The following is a 22654-nucleotide window of genomic DNA, read 5'->3' as shown; positions in this document are numbered from 1 at the left end:
ATCCTATGGACTGAAGAGTGTTAGAAAGCCTTCGACACCCTAAAATTGGTTTTATGCACAGCACCTGTACCTAAAGTACCTGACTTTAGCACAGAGTTTGTGGTCCAAATAAAAGCATCAGAACATGGGATTGGGGCAGAGGGAATTGACATTATAGTGGAACACAGACCATGGACTGACCATGCAAATGCAGATGGTTATTCCAGGTTCTTCCTCTTAAATGATGAGAACTACCAAGGGAATGGTTAAATGACTCCTCCTCTTTCACCTGTAGGGAAGTCATGTAAGAAATGTACTCTTTTTGTATAATGACCCCATTGTTTTGAACTGATGCCATTGGATTTGAGACTCTATATACTGGTATCATGTTAACCAGGCACCTAAAACATGTTGAATTGTCTAACAACAGTAACTGGCACCTTTAAGTTACCTATAAATTCCTAGTATATGATACCATGGGTACTCAGGGCATTTAAGTTAAATGTCACTAGTGGGCGGCAGCACATATTGTGCCACCTCTAAAGTGGCAGTGCAAAGCATATATTGTAGTGTAGTTTCTATTTTCCCAATAGGCTCTGCGCATTGGAATAACATAAACAGTAGTGTAGAAGTAGGACTGAGGTCATCTAGGTCTCTACTGACTATGTTGGACTTAATTTTGGTTTGCCAGCTAGCTCAGAGGTCACTAGAAACTTTCTTGAATGAATAGGGAGGGGTTAACTTCCCTCATTTAGACAAGAAGGGATTCAGCTTCTGACAACCGCATAAACATGACAACTTTGCTCCCTCAGAATAAAGAGTGTATCTCTAGAGTCGTGTGAAAACAATAGACAGCTATTTCACTCAGTCAATCGTGCATACTTAGTTTCACCAGAGTGCAGAGAAATAGAGAGACAGGCGTTTTTTCAATAAAAAGGTGTTATTTTATTGAGCAGTCTTCTTTCTCATGCAAGAGAAATGAATTGCCACAATTGCAATACTTATTATGAAGTAAAGTGCGTACAGTAAAAGTAGTATTACGAAATAATACTGTAAAAGCATAGATATGGTTTCTTAGCCATATGATACTTAAAATAGATAAAATATACATACATACATAAAACCATTGACTAACGTACTCAACTGGTGCTTCTAACTATGCCTACCCCGATGTACCTGACCTGAGCCTAATACTTGGGAAGGAGTAAGTAAGTAGCAGTTTAAGTTAAGTTGGTTAAGATTGTTTTTATAGACCAAACACTTTAAGAGAAGGGTCCAAGGGCAAGTTTAACGACCAACACTAGGTACATGCCCCAAAACGGTATATCACAACACACAAAAGGTACCTAGAAGTCAAAAACAAGTGGGTCATTCACAGTGGGCACCAACCTCGACACCATACAGATAACAAAAGTGGCGAACAAACAGTGCAGACCTTAGTGTGATAATAGCCGAGTTAAGGCTCAAGGGCATAGGGAAAGATTCCCATCAGAAGCCACACTGTTCCACCCTCTTTCGCATCATTTGGGTTCTCCTTGCCCAGGAGACAAAACAAAACGGCCGGTCAGTTGTTACCGTGACCGTTTGTAAATGAAAGAGAAACGTGTTGTTGGAGGGAAGTGTGATTGGAATTACCAGTGTTTACGTGGCAACTGAATAAAGCAATGTAAAGTGAGAAAAAAGTGAGTTGCGAAAAATATAAAAATTGGATGAGCTGGATAGAAGTAAGTAATTTATTATTATCTCCCAGTCCTCCAAATCTAAAAGACAAGTGCAAACACAGATTTGAAAAAATACCCGTGATCAGTAGTGGTCAACATGTTTCTGCATATATACGAAAAGAGTTTCATGCATTCATCAGGACCCGTTGTTAATAAACTACTGCTTTTTGTGAAGATATTAAAAAGATATCACCTGAAATGTCCAGGTTGTTTGCTCAACCACATACTGTTACCGCACCGTACCAAGGAAACGATATACACAGGAACAACATATGAGACAAACGACAGAGAGAAAACAATATGTCATATTCATAAGGTTTTGTCATTTTGGCTTTAGTACAACCTTTCGTTCATAGCGTCTCAATCGCACAGTCTGAGGATTAAACTTAATCCAAACCACTCACCCATTTGTAGTGGTTGTTGCGCTTCACCCCACCTGGCTGCGGCTCAGGTAAAAGGAGCACCGCGCTAAATCAGAAAAATTAAAATATGAGGAAGACAATCATGGCTTAGATGTTAGTCACCCATACAGCAACAGAAACTGTATGCACAATTCCCTAGTGGTGCTGCATAGGTTTTATCCATAGTATAGTAAGTATTGTTTATAATTCTCAACGCTTTCACTTCTTATAATGACTAAATTAACGTGTAGCATCAGGAATTCTGTTGGTATGCAATTCCCATATGGCGCTTCAAAAAAGTCCTATCCGCATTATAAGCAATGTAATTTGCAGATTTCAACTATTTACATATTCGCGTTTCTAATGACTAAATATGTGAATTCATGGCCAGCATCAAAAGTGTAGAGACCATCTCAACTCATTAGTACTGCAGTCATCGAACCACACTTAATAATGCGGATGACCTCACTGAAACAATCAGGCGCCCATCGTGGAAAGTGAAATCGCGCTCGATTGCCCCTCCTCGATGATTACTACTAATCTAGTTAATGACTTCTCAGGGATAAGTGAGATATGCAAGCGTTTGGTAAAAGTAGCCACATCTCAGCGTGATAGCGCGTATAGGTAGGCTCAAGCGTTTAACCGACTATGAGGAAATCTTAGCCAGTGCCAGTGCCCCAGAGAGCGAGGAACATGCGATCTTTCTGCAAGCGGTTACATTTGGATAGGCTCAAGCGTTTAAGAAGCCATATGAACCTCGTAGGTACCAATACCCCAGGAATCGTTACAAAAACTATTCTCTTTGCAGCTTCACTCACCTTTCCGTCGGTGTCTCCCGGCAGTCGTTCGAACTGTCTGGGGGGGGCACCGAACACAGAGAGCACGCCATGTTTAAGGGTTCTGTTCGACCCATTGCGAGTGAAGTTAGTCACGTGATCGGCGTGACCGTCGCAACGTCGGTCACGTGATCCACGTACCTATCGGGATTTGTAGTATTTATACCCCGTTTTTTTAGTTCTTTAGATATGGAACCAGAGGGCTCAGTGTTTATCTTAGGTATTAATACGAACACGCCCATCTGGTCAATTGCAAAGGTTTACCGCAATGTGTAATTCCTGTTATGTTATATTTATTGATTGTATAAAACAGGTCTACTATCCCCATGTCGGTGTGAATTTAAACATAAGCACGACCAATTCTCATTGTATAGGTTTATATAACATGTATTAAATTTTTACTCCCTGTGGCATTGATCATAGTATCCAAATCTAATTATATCCAGTATGTTGGAACTATCGTCATCGTGAACCAAACATATCAATTAGACTAACGTCATGTACTTTCACCACTAGAATCACTCAGGTCTTGTTTATAAGTGGTCCTTATTCACGGTCGCCAAAATTATCTCTGAAATGAAGTTGGACTACTAAGTAAGTCTTTCTAAAATATAGTCTGACCACCAAGTATGCCAACTGTTTCATGATGATAATACTGCATTATCCGATCTGAACCTATAGTCTAAGGATAACCTTGAACATCAACATAAAATAAACATCAATATTATGCAGAGTGTATTGGTATCAGGCCTTTTTTCCTCATAAAGTATAAATAAAAAGTATAATTTAATACATGTTATATAAACCTATACAATGAGAATTGGTCGTGCTTATGTTTAAATTCACACCGACATGGGGATAGTAGACCTGTTTTATACAATCAATAAATATAACATAACAGGAATTACACATTGCGGTAAACTTTTGCAATTGACCTGATGGGCGTGTTCATATTAATACCTAAGATAAACACCGAGCCCTCTGGTTCCATATCTAAAGAACTACAAAAACGGGGTATAAAGAACTACAAATCCCGATAGGCACGTGGATCACGTGACCGACGTTGCGACGGTCACGCCGATCACGTGACTAACTTCACTCGCAATGGGTCGAATAGAACCCTTAAACATGGCGTGCTCTCTGTGTTCGGTGCCCCCCCAGACAGTTCGGACGACTGCCGGGAGACACCGACAGAGAGGTGAGTGAAGCTGCAAAGAGAATAGTTTTTGTAACGATTCCTGAGGTATTGGTACCGACGAGGTTCATATGGCTTGTTAAACGCTTGAGCCTACCCAAATGTAACCGCTTGCAGAAAGATCGCATGTTCCTCACTCTCTGGGGCACTGGCACTGGCTAAGATTTCCTCATAGTCGGTTAAACGCTTGAGCCTACCTATACGCGCTATCACGCTGAGATGTGGCTACTTTTACCAAACACTTGCATATCTCACTTATCCCTGAGAAGTCATTAACTAGATTAGTAGTAATCATCGAGGACGGGCAATCGAGCGCGATTTCACTTTCCACGATGGGCGCCTGATTGTTTCAGTGAGGTCATCTGCATTATTAATTGTGGTTTGATGACTGCAGTACTAATGAGTTGAGATGGTCTCTACACTTTTGATGCTGGCCATGAATTCACATATTTAGTCATTAGAAACGCGAATATGTAAATACTTGAAAACTGCAAATGACATTGCTTAGAATGCAGATAGGACTTTTTTGAAGCACCATATGGGAATTGCATAACAACAGAATTCCCGATGCTACACGTTAATTTAGTCATTATAAGAAGTGACAGCGTTGAGAATTATAAACAATACTTACTATACTATGGACAAAACCTATGCAGCACCACTAGGGAATTGTGCATACAGTTTCTGTTGCTGTATGGGTGACTAACGTCTAAGCCATGATTGTTTTCCTCATATTTTAATTTTTCTGATTTAGAGCGGTACTCCTTTTACCTGAGCCGCAGCCAGGTGGGGTGAAGCGCAACAACCACTACAAATGGGTGAGTGGTTTGGATTAAGTTTAATCCTCAGACTGTGCGATTGAGACGCTATGAACGAAAGGTTGTACTAAAACCAAAATGACAAAACCTTATGAATGTATGTCTCATATGTTGTTCCTGTGGATATCGTTTCCTGGGTACGGTGCGGTAACAGTATGTGGTTGAGCACACAACCTGGACATTTCAGGTGATATCTTTTTATTATCTTCACAAAAAGCAGTAGTTTATTAACAACGGGTGATGAATGCATGAAACTCTTTTCATATATATGCAGAAACATGTTGACCACTACTGATCACGGATATTTTTTCAAATCTGTGTTTGCACTTGTCTTTTAGATTTGGAGGACTGGGAGATAATAATAAATTACTTACTTCTAGCCAGCTCATCCAATTTTAATATTTTTCGCAACTCACTTTTTTCTCACTCTGCACTGCTTTTTTCAGTCGCCACGTAAACACTGGTAATTCCAATCATACTTCCCTCCAACAACACATTTCTCTTTCATTTACAAACGGTCACGGTAACAACTGACCGGCCGTTTTCTTTTGTCTCCTGGGCAAGGAGAACCCAAATGATGTGAAAGAGGGCGGTACAGTGTGGCTTCTGATGGGAATCTTTCCCTATGCCCTTGAGACTTAACTCGGCTATTATCACACTAAGGTCTGCACTGTTTGTTCCCACTTTTGTTATCTGTATGGTGTTGAGGTTGGTGCCCACAGTGAATGACCCACTTGTTTTTTACTTCTAGGTACCTTTTGTGTGTTGTAAGATTGTTTTTGCCAAGGATCTGATTCAAGAATTCTCTTTAAGGGTTTAGTCAGCTCAGTACCTTAGTAATAGAATGTGGGAGGTCTGGTATCTCGTTCTTCAGGACTCGATCTCCCAGCAGCCCGCAAGGGTGACTCGGGAACACTGGAGCTGGATTTTCTCGGCGTGAGAAAAAGTAGCTTCTCCAGCGCGTCAAAGGGGAGGGGCGGCTTCCATGAGCTCTCGCATCAGCTGGGCTCTCGGGCAAGTAGATAGCCGCTCTGCTCCAAACCACTGGGTGTTTGCTTAAGGCAACTGTTGGTATTTTATACCTGAAAGGTGCCGGGTTTGATGTAAGGTTGGACATAAGACGTCACTAAGAACTAGCAGTTCTTGCTGGACTCCAGGAGTTCTTGTTCAAATCAAAACAAAAGCAGGGGGGGGAATTTCCCGGGCTACTGGAGGCTTAGTTTGTTTAAAGAACGCATTGTGCTTTCTAGGAGTCTATGGGAGTAGCCGTGCTTAGCTTTGGACTGCATGGGCTATTACTGAATATGGATATATTTTTATGCCTTTTGTAAGGATATTATTGATTATAACCGCACAATGGCATGAATCGGGAATATCGAATTAGGGTCCTAGATAGAAATACAACACCCACTCCACGGATTAATGTCCATCATTACTAAAAAACTAAGCAATAATAAACATGTAACAATGCATGTGTGTTTTCCGACCCACCCCAAAATACATATTTCGTATTTGAAATGGTATATGGTAAATAAATGAAATGAGTATTGGTACTGTACGCTTTTCAAGCAGTGTCATCATTCATAAAAATGCATATATAAATTAGCTGAATAATTTGCGAAAATGTACACATGAAATGGCTCTGAATACAGAAAAGAAGGTCGAGACCATTCTATCACATATTTATACAAAATGCTGTATGTGCTAGAGGCTGAGGTAAAATATTGTCTCTAGTATCCTAAAAATAGAAGCTCTATTCTCTAAGAATAGTTCTACTTTAAGCAGAGTACCATGTGCCAAAAAAAGGTAAATATTTTGGAAATGGAAAAAATTATTTCGTTTTCAAGGGAAAAAATAGCTCCAAATTTTTTCAGTAGCTTTGTTTATCAAAACTGAAGGCCGAATTCAGACTTCATGGAACGCTGTGTAATCATTGTTTTTTAAGAATTAATCTCGTTGACCGGAGAGAACATCATATCAGACAGACTCGCAAAAAAATGGTCTACAATATCAGGTGAAAGTTCGACCAAGTTCGAAAATGCTGCGACTGTGCAGTTTGGAGCGTGATTGCTATCATCGATGTATGGATCAGCAATGCTCACAGAAGATTGTACCTGTATGGTGCTGCTTTCCTCTCGTACCTCACCGCCACCTGCTCGTAGTGGTGAAGTCTCAACGAATGCCGTCATCAGAATAGGTAGCCGCTGGGGACAACACGATGCATGAGTCGTTACCGGACCTAGCAAAGTATCGATATCCTTTGGTACTGCTGATGGAAGTGTAAGACAGATGTCTAACATGCATTCTTCTCCGCATAGCAGACATCGAAGCACAGGTGAGATGCAATCCTGCCAGATTGGTCTGAATGAAAGAAACCAGGTTGTAGTTAGATCTCTTAGCCAGGCCAATCCGAGGACCTTAGTGATACGGTCTCGGTATCGTATTGCTAGGATCGTTTCTTCCATCGTTGCTAGAGTCTTGTCTGTGGATTGGCTTGCCATATCGGAGCAGAAGGAACAAAAATAAAATTCCTGCCACGAGTCCCAAGATTAATGCTAGGCCGCCAAAGACAGAATGGACAAAATTCGGGAAGATGCCCAGAACTGTTTCAAAGGGTGCTAACAGTCCCGAAAAAACTGTCTTAAATACATGTGCGATGCCACTGGTATCAGACATGTTTAAGATTTGGCTTAACATTTCTGTGAAATGCGCGGGGCAATTTGTCAATAAAAGAGAATGTATCTCTGCCGATGTCCTTGCTATTTGCAGATCATACGTTTCTTTTGATGACGTTAGAGGCACAGTTGTCTGTAAAAGAATAGACTTCATTCTGCTTAAAGTATCAATTCGAATAGAAGAGATATTCAACAAAGGCCATAACCCAGCCCCCTTATCTGGATTGCTGTGTGGATACAATACTTGCATACAGGAAACGACCCTGGAAGTTACAGTCACGAGACAAGCTTTCCCTGGCACCATCCCACAACAGCTGTGGTCACTTATTAAAATGTAACTTCCGTTACTAAGTTGTTTGAAAAATGGCTCTATCTGTTTTGCAGGAGTGCCATGCAGGTGACAAGAAAGGTTATTTGAAGACCCTTCGCAGGCTCCATGCAAGTTAATGCCTTGACACAGAAGTGTACCGCTTAGTGATTTTTTACATTTGTTACCACTAAGGAATACATCCTTTTACCCTTCACTATGACATCTGTGTGAATAGGGTAAATCCCATGTTGATTTGATGTATTCTTTACCCAACTTTTCATACTGGCCTGCAGGTATATACTCTTGGCAGTATTTAAACTGGAAAGTTGTTATCGGAATTGAAATTGTTCCGTGTATTATCCATTCAATGACAGGTCTCTCTGACATTGTCAATGGTAATCTCTCAAGTTTTTCAGTGCTTAGAATCGTATAATCTGCTCCTTTTTGTGCCAAACTGATTTGTTTATCAGTAAGGTTAAAGATACCGAATAATGACGTTGTGTTAATTAAACGCCATGGTACGTAGCCTGAACGCAGATTTTGCAACGTCCAACCAAGCTGTACAATAGAACCTAATTGAGACTGTCCATGTTGTAACATTAGTAAGTCCTGGTCTATTATATCAATAGCAGATGATACAATGCTGTCCAATGAATATATTCTGGAGGACAGAGTCGTTAACCCATTGTCCACTACAGAAATTGATTTTTCCAAATTAACACGATCAATTTCTCGTATTTTCTCTGCTGTTTCAATTTGCATTACTTTCCAAGCTTCGTTGTATGCAGCGTATATACCGGCCGCTATGAAACGTTTTTGACGCTGGTTGCGTGGTCCCATTATGAAATCACGCAAGTCAGCACCATCTTTAAGTAAAGGCAAGTGTTGCTTCATTTCAGCAAGTGTGGATTTCTGTAGCCATTCAAGGCATAGTTTCCCAACACTGTATGTTATAACTATCCCTGGATGTTGTCTCTGGGAGTATCTTGGGTCTGGCCTGGTCATTTTTAACCCCTGTGTTTTGTTCAGGAATCTATCTTGACAGTTATTCGTGTCTGTTGGCCAGATCAACCACTTTTTCCATTCAGGATGTGTTCTGTTTTGGTTAAATATTTGGGTTATGTCTATCTCCACATCTGTAGTGCTATCACCATCAGTTATGGGTTTCTGAATAGACGGTGTATTTAAGTCTTTTATCTTAGCTAAGCCAAGAAAAGTAGTTTGTTGAATTGTGTCATTCAAAATATCATTTGTTCTGGGATCATGCAGGCCCTAAATAATGCTTCTAGGCCTTGTACTTGCCAATCTTTGGTGCCCCAGATTGTTTTTGTGTCAATGTTGTTTTTCAAAATGCAAAACCAAATGTAGACATTTTGTCATAAAAATTTTCAGAATAAATCAATTTAGTATTTGTCAACATTGTTTTTCATTTCTGTCCAATTTAACATTTTAAAATAAAACGTTTTTGGATCACTGTTGTTAAACCCTGAGAAGCACTGGAATTTCTCATAAAATGTTTTCGGTCTGCCTTTTGGCAGTGTTGGACAGTGTTCCCTTTGGTTATAAAATAAAACATTTCTAGGCTGTGCAGTTTTATGCAAATAGTGATCACCAAAGTGGTTATAACAGTATAGCTCTTCATAATTCGATGAACCCTGTAAGTAATCATGTTCCGTAAATTTGGCTGACATTACTAAATCTGACATCATATTATTAATGTTTTCAAAGTCCCAATCATCAGAGAAAGTACTTGGTGTCACAAAGTCACTTAATGAAACCTTGAACTTGTGTGGATACTTCAAGAGGTCAACCAGGCCAAAAATGTCATATTCAGTTCTGTCCCATGCTACCCCACCGGGTATTGGTTTGGCTGAGATGTTTACTGATGATAGTTCTCTTTTCTCGATGTGGGAGGATGTGTGAGGCTTTAGGACCAAGTTGATGTTCTGACTTGCTGTGTCCATTGTAATATATTTTCCAGCAATAGATTTTCCCAAACATAGAACCATGATGAGCCAAAGCAGGAGAGTAAGTACACCTAACACAATCCATAATTAAATCCATGGTGAACTCAGATATGTTTCTTTTAGTTGCAGAGAAAGTTCCATTATTTTGTCTTTTAAAGTTTTTGTTACAGGCGTTTCTTCATGCTCACTTGGATCTTCTGAGAAGTCGTCGAAGTTGATGAAGTAGCCAGATGCAGTTCTGTCAATTGTTGGGATTTTTTACGGATTATCATTTGCTTTTGCATTTTTCTTTGTTTCATTAGAATAGTCAGAGGCTATATCATTGTAGATTGGTGTTTCTTGACGAACTGTTACTATTTGGGTTTCAAGAGGCACAAGTTCCATGGCATTATTGCATAGTCCTTTTTTATTCACTGCAGGTTTATCAAATTTGATTAGTAGCTCACTATGAGCCTCTTGGATTGTAGCACATTTCGGTTTTCTGCTATTTCTTGGGAGTCCACTGGGCCTACTACTTATTATTGGCCACATGATTGTGGTTTTACCAGGTCGATGGATATAACTCTTTTTTACCAGCAAGGGGCGGTAGTACAACTGATCTCGTTCCGCTGATGGCTAGGACAGGTACAGCTTTTCTGTAAGAAGGCCCAAATTCCTTCTTCACCGCGATCTTCTCTCTGACCAGATCCCCAATTTTTGGAATCCAGACAGGTCTTGCTGGGACAGGTGTTTTTTCTTCAGTGGTTTTCGGCTGTTGTTTCAAGTTTTTGTTACTCAGGCTTTTTCTTGTTTCATTTAGATCCTGTAAAACAGCCAACGGTCTTTTTTCTTCTACCACTGAAGTGTGACAGTCAAGATCCTGAATTAGCATTCTAGTACCGAACAATAGTTCGTATGGAGTGAGACCTTTCAGAGAATTTCTTGGCAGATTATTAAGACTACGTTGGACACTTGTTAAATGTTTGATCCACCCATCACCCGAAGCTAATACCCTCGCCGTTATAGATTGCTTTATGTCCCGGTTTTTTCTTTCCACTACCGCATTTCCCTCAGGATGGAAGGGAGAAGAGTACCGCAATGCGATGCCCATGCTGTTCATGGCCTCTTTGTAAGCTCGAGAGCTAAACGCAGGACACTGATCAGAATGTAGCATGCCAACTGCATATGTGCAGATAAAGACTCGCAAATCTTTTATAACAGTTCTGGCATCAGCCGAATGCTGTTGGTCTACATATTCAAGTTAATTTGTCTTAATAATTATTGGGACGCATTCTTCTGGTTGGATTTCTGTATCATAGAAAGCCTGAAGCTTTCTAACAAAGATGTCCAGGCAGTATTCTTGTACGGTTCACAGCTGCGATCTCTGTTGCAGTCTGGACAATCCATTTGAAATTTGTAAATTTGCAAGCTCATTCCCGGCCACCAGTACTCTGATTGTATTTCAAGATCTGTTGGTGCCTCGGACCTAGTTCCATGTGTGCGCTTTCAATCAAGAAAACTCTCTGGTTCGTGTTGGGAATTATTCTATCCCCCACTCCAGGGATTTGAGCAAACGGAACGGAGTTTGCATCAATTATGTATGTTTTACTGAGCGGATAGTTGAGAGGTAATGCTGCATAATTTCCTTTTAATGAGGCTTTTACTGCCAGCATGGTTTCCCCATCTATATGTTTTTCTGAACGCTTTTCAGTGGCTACGGAAGCCGGTTGAACCGCTTCCGCTGTGGCTGTGTTAGACAATGAATTCCCTGCAACGTGAACGCCATCACGTTGATGACTCAGTGCGTGTATCACGTGAGTCTTCTGTAGTTCTTTCTTTAAAAGAACTACTTGTTCCCAAAGCGATTTATGCTTTATTGTGGCACCTGTGTCATCTTTGTAACCGTTTTTACTCCATGTCTGCATGTCACTGTTGTAAGACTTGACGCAGAAATGCGAATCGCACACTATTAGTGTCGGGAATTCACCATCGGCATTTTCAAGCGCCATCTTTAAAGATCTTATTTCAGCTCGTTCAGCTGAACAGTTTCTGATTGATTCAGTTTTGGTAATCATTGGTCTTAATTTACCAGAGCACCAACGACATTAACAATCGCGCACGCTGCTTTATATGATTTTTCCACTTCATTGTAGTGTTGTGCAAATCTGTCCATGTAGATTACACAAGTGTACTCTTCTAGAGGCAGAATTTCGATTGGCAGAGGATATTCTTGCTCGTACTCTAGATCATCTAGTTTCTTCAATTTCGGGTCAAAATAGTATTTCACGTCTTCTGCAGCAAGAGAATTTTCCCATTGTATCCATTCTGGATCTAATGCCACAGCATTTAAATTGCATGTAAACGTTAATGCCTCAAGGGCTGATTCTGCTGTAAAAACAGTTATCCTTCTGCTTTGGGCTTGGGCTCTTTCTTTTGCTACAGCAGTTTGAACGGCTATCAGATTTTTTTCTGTAGAACTGGATTGCATTTCAGCTTTAGTGTACAAATGTGATTTGTAAGCTATAGGTACCGTTTCTCCCTCATTAGAGGTCAGGTATGTGAATCCGCATCTTCCTGGGATGACTCGGATTACAAGATTGCGTGTGTTTTCACGTGTTTGCAATTTTGTTTTAGTTAACATGTCTGTTTGTAGTGATCTTAAAATTTCTGTGTGTTTCTGAGTCCAATTTATTGGTTTGCAATCAGGTCTTATTAATTCATAGAGAGGTTTAACTCTCTCTGCATAATTTAGTATGTATGTTCTTCCGAAATTCAGGAAACCTAGTATTGATTGTATATTCTTCAGCATTTTTGGTGCTTGGAGTACAGCACATTTCTCTAAGAAATTGTCTGCCAGGCTCTTGCCTTCACTTGATAATTCATATCGTAAAAATAGGACTGTTAGATGGGCAATTCGTGACTTTTTAAAGTTGAATTTGTAACCCTCTGAAGCGAACCCAAGTATTATGGTGTTCACTCTTTTTAAGTGAGTCTCCAGGTCATCATCTGTGAGGTAGATGTCATCTATATAGGATAATGCCTCATCGTCGAAGATTTGTAGAAACTCTGTTACCCTTGCTGAGAATAATCCTGGGCTATTCTTGAATCCCTGTGGGAGTCGACAAAAGTGTTTTTATGACCCCATTATTGAGAAAGCGGTCAAAGACCTGCTTTCAGGGGCAATGTTTTGACAAAAGAATCCATTAGAGATATTTATTTATTTATTTATTTATTTATGGGATTTTTAGTGCGCAACTACTACCCTAAGGTGTCTAGGCGCAATGAGATACTCTGAAATACAGTAGTCAGGACATGAACTTATTGATTGAAGAGCCAGGTCTTCAAAGCCTTACGGAAGCCAATGAGGGTTGGTGCAGATTTAATATCTGAGGGGAGTGAGTTCCACAATATGGGAGTTGCTACCAGAAATCGTCTGTCACCCCAAGTAGCCGTTCTTGTACGCGGTACAGACAGTAGACAGCTTGCTGCTGATCTTAAATTCCTTTTAGGGGTGTACACCTGAAATGCCTCTTTTAAGAACTTCGGTCCGGTGTGATGGATGGCCTTATAGGCGATACATAGAGCTTTGAATTTGATCCTGCTCTCCACTCTTAGCCAATGGAGATGTCGTATGGCTGCCGAAGTGGAGTGGCGCCTGGGAATGTTGAGCAGGATCCGTGCTGCCATATTTTGGACAGATTGAAGCTTATTCAGGATGTATTTATTCGTGTTGAAAAAGAGAGCATTTCCATAGTCAAGCTTGGAAAACACTAGGGTGGTAATCAGTGTTTTCCTGCTGATGCTGGTAAATACGGCAGGAGTTTTTTTTAATCTTTTTCAACATAAAGAATGCAGCTGAAACTACCTTGTTTACGTGATGTCTAAAGGATAGTTTATTATCGAAGATCACTCCAAGATTTCTGACCTTGGTAGCTGGGACCGGGGGAGGGCCCATCTGACTGGGCCACCATATAGGGGACCACTCTGGAGAAATATTACCAAAGGTCATAACCTCAGTTTTCTCCGCATTAAGTTTTAAACAGTTACTGTGCATCCAAGATTGTACATCCAGTAGCCCCTCCTGAAGTTTAGCTGCCACCACTGGACCGTTCTTATGCACCGCCATCACAAGCTGGGTGTCATCAGCGTAGGTAGTTAAACGCATCCCATGCGGTTTGATGACCCTCGCCAAGTGTGCGACATAAATGTTAAAAAGCGTAGGACTTAACGAGGATCCTTGAGGGACCCCGCATGGCAGTTCAGAGATCGATGAGTAATAACCACCCAGTTTGACTGCCTGCTTGCGGTTAGCTAAAAAAGAGGCTATAAGATCTTTGGCCAGATGGTTAATCCCAAGGGCTGCGACACGGTTGACCAAGATGGTGTGGTCGACCGTGTCAAAGGCCGCTGACAGGTCCAACAGAATAAGCACTGCCGCTCCTCCCGAATCCATGATGTCTCTAATTTCATCGGAGGCCTTTATCAGTGCTGTCTCAGTTCCGTGTCCCCTCAGGAACCCGAACTGAGTATCATCCAAGAGTTTATGTTGTTCAATAAACTCTGAGAGCTGCTGGTTCATAATGGCCTCTGCGATTTCAGCCGGGAAGGGAAGGCATGCAATAGGTCTGTAGTTGGCCGTAATGGTGGGGTCTGAAGAAGGCTTCTTAAGCAAAGGTTTGACAATGGCCTTCTTCCAAATCTCAGGGTAGACACCGGTTTTAAAGATGGAATTACAAATATCAGTGAGCGGCTGAGTGATGGTATTATTTAATCGATTCATTATGGTAGGAGGACATGGATCGAGCGGAGAACCCGATTTAATTTTAGCAACAAGGTTGCTGACCTGATCTTCGGTGACTGACTGAAAATGAGAAAGGGGAGGATGGGTAAGAGGCAAATTAGTCAATGCTTCTTCCTAACGGTTCTTGGATAAAAGTGGAATAGATATCCATCACCTTAGTGGTGAAGAATGTGGCCAGTGAACTACAAAGTTCCTGAGATTTCTCAATCACGGGTCCCGCAGGATGGTTAGAGAGAGAGCTCACCACTTGAAACAGCATCCTAGCTGAATTCTGTGCATGCTCAATTTGACCAGTAAAAAAGACATTCTTTTGCGTGTTGACAGCTTTCTTGTATATCGCTAAAGCGTTTTTATAAACTTGCTTAGTGGAGGGGCTATAGTGCTTTCTCCAGCGCCTTTCTAAATTTCTACAATACTGACGTTGGAGACGCAACTCCTCAGTATACCACTGGGCCGATGGAGTAGCTCTGTTTGGGCGATAGAATTTTTCAGGTGCAACCTGATTAGCTGCCTTCAAGATCCAGTCTTGAAAATTAATGGACATAGTATCAGGGTCGCATGAACTTTCCGGGACTGATGACATTAGGAGATTTGTAAGATGTGGGATGTCTGCATTTTTCCACATCCGTGTCCCCACTGACGACCGGGCTTTAGTCTGAGAGGATTTGGATTGTAACAATCGAATCCTAAAAATAATAGCTTGGTGGTCAGACCATACTAAAGGTAACACCGCTGACAAATCAATGCCAGGATTATTGGTGAACAAGCCGTCCAGTGTGTGCCCGGCTTCATGCGTAGGGCCCCTCACCAACTGCTGCAGTCCTAATGCCTGCATATCGGTGATGTCGTTTTATATTTTTTGCATACAATGTTATTCATTAGTGCTGCACTGTGTGAGTTTTGTACTGCAAATGTTTTGCAACAGGAGTTAAGGTGTCTGTAGTCCAAAACTAGACAATATGAATTGTCTGGTTTGGAGACAGGAAACAAAGGATTGTTCATTTGTGAGGTGCATGTTTCAATCACCCCTTGATATTCAAGTTGATCTAAAATCTCTTTGACTTGCTTTTTAGCTTCTTGTTTTACTGGGTACTGCCTTTGTGCAGTGGGCTGATTTTTTAACTGGATTTTGTGGTGAGGTGAATCCTCATCCCATCCTAGATGGTTTTTATATAAAGCTGGAGCTTGGGCTACTGCCCATTTTCTTGCAAGTGTATATTTTTTATGAATTGGTATAGGATTAGAGAAGGCAGGCATAATTATTTCTTCAAATAAACAAAAACAGAGAGGTCAAATCGGTCTCAGAACAGCCACAGAGACGGAGCGAGATAGATTAGAATCACACACTCACTTTGGGTGGATAGGAAGGCCCTCACACACCGACCTAGTCAGTGTCATGCTTCATCACTGGGCCCCACCAAAGAGGCCGAGTGCCTCTTTGGTGTGCTGCGACACCAGAAAGACTGCAGAGCTGGTTGTGTGGAAAGGGGCGTGCTGTGAGGGTAATTAAAATTAAAAGTGCCTAAAAGGGTATCAGTAAAAAGAAGTTTAATGAGTGATCCCTAAGACACAAATGAAGAGTATTATGTGTCTGAATTTAGCTGCCAAGGTTTTAGGATTGGTTAAATTCAGAAAGAATACTTAAGTCAGTCAACATGTTTCTGCCATATGGGTGGTTTCAATTTACCAAGGCATTCGTCAGGACTAAACCCCGGCGGTATGGACTCTCTAATCGTCCACCCTAACCTGGGGGCGTGAAAGTGAATATCATAAAAAAGGTGAAAAAAGTGCTTAGAAAAAATGGAAGAGCGGGTCGCTCATTCCAAAAAATGCTCCAATTTCAGGAGTATCTCAGCACCTGTAAAGTAAAGTACACAAACAAACACAAACAAACATACACATAATTAATATATGCCATTGCGTTTGGTCGTAGTGCTCCATAGTTTGTGGCATAAATTGTGTTCCCAAAGTAGACACTAGTTTTAACACCATCCAAGTAACCCTGTAGGGATGATATCGTTAACTCTGGGAAGTGAAGTGATAAGGGTGTCTTTAAAATCTCAAACGGTGGATGGAAAGGTTAAAAACTTGATATATGTACTCCTTATGAAGGGATCAATGGACCAAAGGTCTGTGACCCCCTAAGATGGTAACTTAGATTTATATCTCACTTGAAAACAGGGCGCTACTTGCACCATGGGTCTCGGGAGGGGGTTGGAGCGTGCCTGGCACATCCTGTAAAAGAAAGAGGTTAGTGTAAAGAGCGGGAGGAGGCAGAAATAAGGTTTAAACTTATTTATTCTTAAGGTATAAATAAGACCCACTGGTGCTAGAGTCCAGGCATCTCTTCAGTTCAGCTCCAACCGCTTCACTGAAGTAGAATCTGGATCACTAGGTTACAACAAAAGAATTCTAAATTACATAGCTAAGAATCTAACAGAAATGAGAGAACTACAAGACTAAATAAAGAGAACTACAATAGAGATGGAAGACATATACCACATGTTCCTTTCTAAACAAAATAAAACAAACAAAATAAAGAAAACAAAATCAATCTAACACATAATCAGAAAATTTCTTAGGCAATTTAACACTTCTTCTAGTTGAAATAGGAGCATCCAGAACAGAGGAATTCAAAGAAGTATCATTTCCAAGATCAGTGTCCACAAAATCAGAGAGAGGCAAACAAGCACTGTCAGGAACAGGAACAGGAGATTTCTCAGCATTGTCACTGGAATGGGCAGATCCAGGATCTGGAGATTTCTCAGCATTGTCAGTAGAATGGACAGATCCAGGAGCAGAGCAAGCATTGTTATTGTCATTGGAAAGAGCAATATCATTAAACAAGGCACCATCTCCCATTTTGGAAAAGAAACGTTCTTGACCAGGTTTAAGAACTATCACAGAACTCTTGCTCCACTAACCCTTGTCCTTAAGCAAGACAGTGGAATTGGTGATATCCTCTACTTGAAAAGGTTCAGAGAACTTAGACGAACCCTTGGGAGTAAAAGATGGTTTAACAATTCTTACCCAATCACCAATAGAAACATTTTTGTTTTTAGAATGATGAGACAAATCATGATAGGCCTTACCAGACAAACGAGCAGAACAAATATTGTTCCTAGCCTTAATGATTGAATCCTCCAAACTGATCTTATTAAATTTAGCACTGCCAATTAAAGGCATGAACATGCATCTAGGCTCTCTGCCTCTCATTAAAAAATAAGGAGATATACCAGTGCAAGAATTGGGAGTCAAATGGTAACTCCAAATTTTCTCCTTTAGAAACTCCAAAACATCAAGATTGCTTTCTAAAGCGGCCTGAACGCCTTCCTTAAAAAATCTGTTAGCCCTCTCCACCTGACCATTTGAGCGAGGACTATAAAGAGGAGCTCTGATAGCAGTAAACCCCAAACTTATTCAAAAAAACTTGCATCTTACTGGAAACAAATTGGACACCATTGTCCGACATCAAAGAAACAGGTGCTCCCTCGACCCTAAAAATGTTGTCCAAAAAACACACAACTTCATCAGTGGTAGGGTGTTCTACAAAAGAAAAATAAATCCATTTGGAGAAATCATCAATTAACACAATGAGAAATCTCATCTCTCTACCCAGACACTCAAAAGGTCCAGAAAAATCAATGGAAAGTCTTTGCCAAGGACCTGTAGGACCACTATCTAAAGACAACGGTTCAGAAGCAACCTTCCAGTGCTTATCAGAATTGATGCAAGTGGAACAATTATCAATGAATCTTTCCACTGAAGTATCTAAACCAGGCCACCAGTAATGGCACTTCAACAACTTCTTGGTAGCAGACACACCAGGATGCCCAGAATGCGCTAACTGAATAATTCTATCCCTAAGACCAACAGGAGGGATGAACAAATCTTGTCTTAGCAAAAAATCGTTTTGAATAGACAATTCCTCAGAAACCTGAGCAAAACTTCTCAGAGGTAACTCTAAATTCTTAACAGAAGGCCAACCATTAGCGACATAAGATTTAACCTTCCGCAAAACACTATCATTAGAAAAATGATGACTCCAATCCTTCTCCTCAACACCAAAACAACAGAATTCTAAAGCGTCAACAGAAGCTACAACACATTCGTGCAGATCAAGAACTTCATCACTGGAATCATCAACAGGAGGTAACCTGGATAAGCAATCTGCAGTAACGTTTTTTCCACCAGAAATGTGCTGAATGGCGAAATTAAACTCCTGTAACCTCGCAATTAATCTAACTAACCTTGAGGAAGCATTACCACTTCTCACGCCGTCCATCATGTAGACAAGCGGCTTGTGATCAGTTACCAAAGTAAAAGGCCTACCCCACAAGAAGTTCTTGAACTTTTCAACAGCCCACACACAGGCTAGGGCCTCTTTCTCAATTGTGCTGTAGTGAGCTTCTGCACCCCTAATACCCCTGGAGATGAAAGAAATGACACGTTCTTTGCCTTCAACAATCTGAGTGAACACCGCACCCAAACCAACAGTGCTGGCATCAACACTCACAAAAGAATCACCTTCAGGGTCAAAAGTGTTTAAACCGGGTGCCTTAGCAATGAGATTAACAACCTTCACAAAAGCAGAATCGTGAATATCTGTCCACAAAAATTTAGCACCTTTCTTAAGTAATAGTCTAAGTGGCTCCACAACCAAGGCATACCCCTTCACAAACTTGGCATAATATTCGCTCAAACCAAGAAATGAGCGCAAGGTATCCTTGTCTTTGGGTTTACTACAGTTTTCTAAACTGGAAATGATGTCTTTTTTTGGAAAGATGCCTTCAGGGGTTATTTTGTGGCCTAAATAATTAATTTCACTGACCAAAAATTTACATTTATCTTTACTCACTGTCATTCCCTTGTTGTTTAAGGTGCTTAAAACCTTTTCCAAGATTACATTATGATCAGAAATGGTCTTAGCAAAAATTAGTGTATCATCCTGAAATGATTGTACACCTTTGAGACCACGAAACAGACTCTCAATCAACTTTTGAAAAACGCTGGCAGCTGACGCTAGGCCAAAAAGCATTCTAAGAAATCTATATAAGCCAAAAGGAGTGATAAAGGCTGTCAAATCCTTTGACTCCTCTACTAAAGTCACCTGATGATAGGCGGATTTAAGATCAATAATGGAGAAAAACTTTGCCCCATTTACAGCCGCCAACATTTCCTGTATCCTAGGCAAGGGATAGGTCTCAATAACAATATTTTTATTTAAAGAGCGAAGATCAACACATAGCCTAATATCATTATTTTTTTTAAGAGCGATCACTATAGCAGAAACCCACTCAGAACTGTCCGTATGTTCTATAATACCCTGAGAACACAGGTCGTCTAAATGTGCTTTAAGTTTGTCTCTCACTCCCAGAGGTACCATGCGAACTTTATGTTGGACAGGCAAAGCATCTTTTTTGAGTTTGATCTTGTGAGAAAATCCTTTTACCTGTCCAACAACATCCTCAAAGATTTTTTCATGCTTATGAAGAATAGAAGACAGGGAATCATCCTCTAAAATAATATTACTGACAGGCATATCTCTTAACTGGATTGGATGATCAGAACCTGGACATAAGTTAATACCAAGCTTGCCCAGATCAAACCAACCCACAATATTCTTCCCATCAATAGCCACGTAAATTTTAGTAAAAATTTGGCGAGTCTCAAATTTTAGAAAATCCTGAAAGAAACCCAACATTTTAATTTTAAAATTACCAAACGCCTTAGGGTTTATGTCAGAAATGTTAAGCTTGACACCACTCCAATTTTCCTTGAAAAATACGTCAGACAAAATGGTTACTGGCGAGCCAGAATCGGCCATGGCTTCAAACTCAACTTTTCCAACAGAAACAGTACCCAAAGGAGCTTTGAATGGGAGAATGACACTGTTAATATAGTTCTCAAAAGTATCATCATAAATGGTGATGATCATATTGTGCATATCATTTTCAACATCAGAAACATAACTGACCGTAGTATTTACATTTCTCTTAACAGTTTTACAGAATGAAGAAAAATGACCACTTTTACCACACTTGGTACATTTCCTTTTTAGTGCAGGATAGTCAGAGAAGTTCGCTAAATGTGATTTAGAACCACATCTAAAACAGCTTAAACCAGACTCCCTGTTCGTCTTGAAAAGATTTTTGCTTCGAGTTTGAACTGAGCAAATGGAAGAGACACTTGCGCTTTTAACAGACTCAGCTTCAATAATTTTTGAAGATTCTATAGACCTTTCAATGCCTTTGGCTAGATCAATCACCTCTCCTAGAGTAGGATTGTGGCACGCCAAAAGTCTTTCTTGTACCTTCTTTGAAAAACAATTAAAAACAAATTGATCTCTGATAGAGAAATCAACAAGTGCTCCAAACTGACAATTGGCAGCTAATACCCTCAAGGCTGCCACGTAATCTTCTACAGACTCATCAGACAATTGTTTTCTTTTGTGAAAAGCATGTCTCTCGATTAGGACATTCGGTTCATCTTCGAACTGCTTTTCGAGTCTGGCAACAGCTTCTAAAAATACATTCCAAACATCTCCTTCACCTCCCGGTGCTGTGATAGGTTCGAGATTTTTAAAAATTTCAATTGCAGCTGTACCTAAGTAACTGAAAAGAATGGCTTTTTTCCTTTCTGGTGAGAACTTAGAACCATCAATTGCAACAATATAGTTTTCGAAGGACTCAAACCATTTTTTCCAAGACAACTTAGGTTTTCCAGGAATTTGCAGGAAAATGGAAGGTTGGTTGCAAATTTGAGAAGAAGCCATGTCAAACAAAAAAATAAAATTCAAAGAAGATAAGAGAAACTTGGTCTGGTAGAAAAAGTGTGCAAATCACTGAGATTAACAGAAACTTGCACTTGTAGAATAAGTGTGCAAATCACTGAATAGATAACTTGCACCTAAAATAACAGTGTGCAAACCACTGGAGGAGAATAAAACTTGCACTTAAATACAAGTGTGCAAATCACTGAGGTAAAATAAAAGAATCGTAGAGAAAGTGTGCAAATCACTGAAATTAACAGAAACTTGCACTTGTAGAATAAGTGTGCAAATCACTGAATAGGTAACTTGCACTAAAAAAAATAAGAGTGTGCAAATCACTGAAGGAGAATAAAACTTGCACTTAAAATAAAAGTGTGCAAATCACTGATGTAAAATAAAAGAAAATCGCAGTGCTTAAAATAAATAAATGAATAATAGCTGAAGAAAGCACAGTAATGTAGAATAAATGCGTATATTTGAAAAGTAATTTAGAAAGTGAGCGAATCACTGTGTTCGCTGAGAAATTAGCTTGATAGGCGCTTTAAATTCGTAAAGATTGGTGAAGGAATCAAGGTTCATCGAAGAATGGAAACAAATATGCGCTTTAAGTATGAGCGTATGGACAGTTTCCGTGACAACTTGAAAAGAAGCTGTCAAAATGGCCGCACGTTGCGTCCAAAACGATGCGTTTCAATGAGCTCATGCGTTCCAATACGCGAAGACGTGACTGCATGCAGCGTCACAGAGCTCAGAACGCAAAGGACGTGGGAGAGTCTTCAGAGCATGAAACAAGCGCGAGCAGCATCCAACGGCAAAAGGAAAAAAGTAAGGGCCATTTTAAATCCAGATTAATAAATAGTTCGTAACAGTACCTTAAAACGTGTGAAAATTGCAGGAGTTTCACACCGGATGCCTAGATCTTCATGAAGAGGACTGTGGTAGCCGGCACAACCACGCAGAGGTCCGAATCGAAGAGCTTCTGGGAAGTAGAAGTTTTCTTTTCTTGAAACAGGCTACACAGTGGTCAATAATTAATTAATTAACCTTGTTGCCATTGTAAAGAGCGGGAGGAGGCAGAAATAAGGTTTAAACTTATTTATTCTTAAGGTATAAATAAGACCCACTGGTGCTAGATTCCAGGCATCTCTTCAGTTCAGCTCCAACCGCTTCACTCAAGTAGAATCTGGATCACTAGGTTAC

Source organism: Lissotriton vulgaris, chromosome 6 (assembly GCF_964263255.1).
Source record: "Lissotriton vulgaris chromosome 6, aLisVul1.2, whole genome shotgun sequence".
In the NCBI taxonomy this organism is placed as follows: domain Eukaryota; kingdom Metazoa; phylum Chordata; class Amphibia; order Caudata; family Salamandridae; genus Lissotriton; species Lissotriton vulgaris.
The sequence above is the reverse complement of the archived record's forward strand: the minus strand, read 5'-3'. Positions refer to the sequence as shown.